The following is a 5360-nucleotide window of genomic DNA, read 5'->3' as shown; positions in this document are numbered from 1 at the left end:
GAGATTGAGCCGAGCACTCAAGGAAAAACGCCACCCACTACTACTCCAGACACGACAAAGTTATTCTTCTGCATAATAATGCTCGTCCACATGTTGCGGCGCCGGTCAAAACCTACTTGGAAACACTCAATTGGGAAGTTTTACCCCACCCGCCGTATTCACCAGACATTGCTGCTTCTGATTACTACCTGTTTCGATCGATGGCGCATGGCCTGTCTGAGCAACACTTCACATCATATAAAGATACCAAAAATTGGGTCGATTCGTGGATAACTTCAAAAGATGAAGCGTTTTTCCGACGCGGTATGCTGCCAGAAAAATGGGAAAAAGTAGTGGCTAGCGATGGACAATACTTCGAATAAAACATTAGGTACCGTTCTTTCACAATAAATGCCCAATTTTTAATAAAAAACGGCGGAAACTTATTTATACTCTTAATATTTCATGCGATGTAATTCATTTATCAATGTAATAACTCTTTTATTAATAAATAAAATCTTTGTATGTTAAATTCTCGACTATTTCACATTCCAAATATCCCAACATTTCAAGCTTAAATAATATAAATTTTTATTATATTTATAATAAATAAAAATATTTTTGACGTAGAGTACAGAAGAAATTTATTTTCTAAAAACGAGTAAATCATCACGGCGATTACGACGATGCTTATCAGCGAACTTGTTCATTTCTGTTTTACTTCCTCTTTCTCCCTAGTGAAAGCAAGAGTCTCCCGAAAATTCTCGTAAAAGTCCTTGTTATAAATAATAAGAAAAAAACCCTTTCACTAAAACGTCAGTACGTCAGAGACATTAAGTTGATGCAGCAAAAAATGACCTACAGGACAAAAAATGTGCGCTATTCATATCCGTTGCCCGCATCTTCCCCCTCCCCTGTAATAAAAAAATGTCTCGGCCCCGACTTTCCTTGGCTTTATGGTATTCATCCCTGCTCCACACCCCACTCTTCTCCAGATACTGCGTAGGCGAATATAGACAGAGCCTATCACCGCGTCAATGCCATGAAACCGAGTTAATCAAAACACAACATTTAATTACCTCATTATCCTCACCCTTGCGTCATCGACCAATCAGACACCATTTTCCAGACAGGCTACGCTGTGGTGCCGGAGACGAAGTGGCGGGTGTTTGTTTTGACGGTCCATGGCCACATACTACTCACGCGTTTTGTCGCGCACGCGAGATAACCATGATTTTCTATTGTAAATTTCAATTATGCCAGAGGAAAAAGTTAAATTAAAAGTTATATTATTAATTAATCAATAAACACAACAAAAAATATTTCAATTTCTATTTTAAAATATAAATCTAAACAATTTAAACTCATAAAAAGTTGAGCTACACGACGACAAGTGTATACTTAAGCGAAATAGAACGCTTTTTAAATACGATAAATATAATTTCAGCTTTATTTAACTCTTTCCCGTGTGAATTTTTTATTATTTTAATTGCTAGTACAATTAAAAACTAACTATATACAGATATTATTATAGGGATATGTGTTCATCAAAATTTTAAGACGCTGTGGCCAGCAAAAGTAAAGCGTGATTTATTTCGGGTGCGTTCCATTTAATATTTGCAACGCGAACATTATTTCATCTTTGTTTAATAAAAACGATAAAGAATGATAAAGAGAAACGCGTCTTTCTTCATATTTATCTCATGTGCGTGCGTGCGTGCGTGCGTGCGTGCGTGCGAGCGTGCGTGCGTGCGTGCATGTAAATGAATGCGTAAACTATGGAGTATAAAAAATAAAAGACCGAAGTAGGCTTTGAAAAGTATGGTCAAAATCAGGTTTCTGAAATGGTATTGGTGGTGTTCGGTAGGCGTTCGAATCGCAAAACTTCTCTCATATATGCTTACGCACAATCGAACATACATATCCCAAGAATAGAGACGTTATTCTTTGACATTATGCTCTGACAGGAAGTAAATTGTCATTATTAAAATTGTATGAAGAATGGAATTCTTTATGTAAAATTGGTATGATCTATTATGCAAACTGTGAGAACGGTGTAATGGAACGAAAGTGACATCTCGATCGAACTAATTTAGATGACTACTTTTGACCACGCTTTTTAACGGCCTTGTTCATATAAGTTCGGCCTCCTATTCTCTATACTCCATGGCATAAACTAAAGAAATCGAAATACGCGTATACAAAGTGTATAATAATTAATAATAAAACTTTTACATAAAAGCAGAATGAATTAAACTAACAATAAGAAGAAAAGTCCTCTACCAATTTTACAATTTTTGCAATAGTTGACAAGATATTAATTACTACACACTAAAAAAAGGACATACAAGTAACACTGCCCAATTATCACTGTAACCAATCTGTCACTAACCATTGAAAAATATTGAATCCGTGTTTTTCTATTTTTCACCAAAATGAATTTCACCTTTGCCAGCCATAAAATTAGCTCAGTTTTATGAATTAAAAAAAAAATTTTATATAAATTTATATATAGAACAATATAAACAATATAAATATTTTGCATAAAGTTATGTTATGTTTAAACAGTAAAAAAATTTTTTTTTATTAGATGCATTTTAATGTCTTCAAATAGCGATTGAATTAGGGATCATCTGCAAAACATGTGACGGAAGTAATATTAACTCTGCAAATCATCTGCAGAGTCAAAATTCTTTTTATTTTTATTGATTATATGAATGTCGCTATAGCATGAACTAAAATAATGTCAATTGCCTGAAATTTATAAAAATGGTGGCATTGGAAAAAAAATTTATTTTTTATCCTGAAAATTTGTTACTTTTTTATGAATAACAAATCGAATATTTGTTGTAAAATCATGATTCTAGTTCGTGCCATGCGCAAAAGTATTAGAATCAAAAGGAAAAAAGAATTAAGTCAATATCTTAATCCATTTTTGAGTTATCAGTTCCGTCAGATCAAAAAATGTGGTTTTGAGAAAAACACATTTAAAATTTTGGTTTGACTTTTTCCATATATAACAAGTTTTTTAATGCACTTACGATTATTCTGTAATACCAGGGCCATACAGTAATCCTACCTCCTCTTCATAAAATTTATTTTCCATTAATCTCTCCAATAGTCGAGATGTTCTAGCATCTCTTGAGGATTCTGATGTACGACGATTTGCTTTGTTTATGCGTTGTCTGTTCTTTTCATCAACTCATAGTTCCGTTAATATTACGAATTTTAAAAAATCCTTTTACAAGGATATTTTATACATATTTAGAAATCAAAATAAGGAAAAAAAAATTCGATTTTTTTACGCCTGCAAAGATGAAACCCCCCTTAAGGGTTAAAACCATCCCTCAATCACCTCCAAAAATGTGTTATCTCAGCACGAGAATTATTCCAAGCATATATTATTACTCATTAGTAATATCAGTTAAATATTAATTGCTGGTTTAAATTTTGTTGTTATTGCTAAAAACTGATTGTTGAAGATAAAATAAATTTGTTAAAGACATCGAACTTTATTAGTTAAAATTAAAAGTGTATTTATAATACGAGTAGCTAAGTAAGTGGCAGCTATTCCTCACTATCTTAGCCGCGTAACCGAGCAATTGTTTCTGAAATGCTGCTGGTTGCCTACGTTATCTGCGCATAATATTGTATTGAGATTTGACGACACTGTGGCATATCTACTCATTGCATTTACCACAATCTATTTCCGATTTCGATTTATTCTTTAGTACGATTAATTGTAATATAATGCGTGTGTAATACGATATTCCAATATTAACAAGTACGTTACATGTAACTTTGGTTAACTGGATCTATATCAAAAATTAATTTCATGTATTATAAATCTTTTAATATAAGATTGCAATCGCACTCACGATCGTGGCGCAATTTCGTCGCGCGTTCACAGCCTAGGCATTCGCCAATATTCTCGCTTATATAGTCAAGTTGTGTGTGACTTTAAAAGAAACGCAACAGAAATGTGTCTCCACACGGCCACTCTTAAGAGGATGCTGGACCGACGGCTGAACTTAATCAAGGTCGATATTGCAGGTTTTTATTTCCAATATATAAGATGCTTACGCCCTCTGAGTTAAAATGATCATGCAGGAAATTCGATCGATTAATTATCGACATTTTTATTCTGTTTCCTACATACCATTTGAACTCAGGGACGAAAACATGTATTAGGCTCGATCCCACAAATGTAAGATTTATTTAATTTCGGAAAATTTTCCAATTTTAGAATTGAGAAAAAATAAACCGGGATTAAAGTTAATCTTACATTTATGGAATCGGACTTTAGAAATACAATTATATATACATGCAATGTAGGCCGCGTTCCAATATATACCACCAGTACTAAACATCTCTATAATATACATAAAGATTTTTAATTAATAGTTATATCGATACGAAGCCATAGTAGCACTTTTTTCTTACGTCCAATGCCATTTTAGATTAGGATAATATATTATCATAAATGAATACAACTTTGCACATACATGACGTAACTCTCTTTACTCTGTCTAATAAAAAGAGAGATACTTATAGTACATACATTACTAACATGTCGACTCATATATACAATATAGAAAATTATATGTATATTATACTATGTGAACACATACACACACACCTACGCATTATATAAACAGATAAAAGTTAGTCATGTTGAGATAATCATGCAGATGTTACCTATTTATACACAATATTAGAATTTTATGTACATACATTTTATAATGTATAGTATGTGTACACATCGCACAAACATAATATTTATAATTCTAATATTGTTGTAACATATATATATAAATATTATTAATGAATATAAATTATAATTATATTTTACATGTATTGTAATGTACACATATACAATAATGTACTCAAAATATAATTTTAATATTACATATGTCATTAATTCACTAATATGTCTATATGCAATAATAGAATAATATTTTGTATCATTATGTGTGTACACATACATTATAATACATATAAAATGTAATTGTAATTCGTATTCATGAATGTCTTTTTATATACAACGTTAGAATTAAATTTTATATATATTTTACGAGGTCTGTTCAAAAAGTATCGCAAATTTTGAATTTCCGCGGGTTACGTATATTCGATTTTCGATTTTTTTGTGGCGTTATGTTAGTACTCATGTCTCTCACTTATGCCGACAAGTTCGGCCATTGAATGTTCAATTAATTTTTGACAGCTACTTTTATTGCACGTGTTTTGGCTCGTCTCCGATTTTTGCCTATTCCAAAAAATGGATCAAAGAATCTGTATCAAATTTTGTGTGAAAAACAAAATTAAGTGCGCGGACGCATTCCGAATGTTAACTGTGGCATATGGTGAAGCTACCTTGGACC

The sequence above is a fragment of the Trachymyrmex septentrionalis genome, unplaced genomic scaffold, assembly GCF_001594115.1.
Source record: "Trachymyrmex septentrionalis isolate Tsep2-gDNA-1 unplaced genomic scaffold, Tsep1.0 scaffold220, whole genome shotgun sequence".
In the NCBI taxonomy this organism is placed as follows: Eukaryota; Metazoa; Arthropoda; class Insecta; order Hymenoptera; family Formicidae; genus Trachymyrmex; species Trachymyrmex septentrionalis.
Note: the sequence above shows the minus strand (reverse complement) of the source record.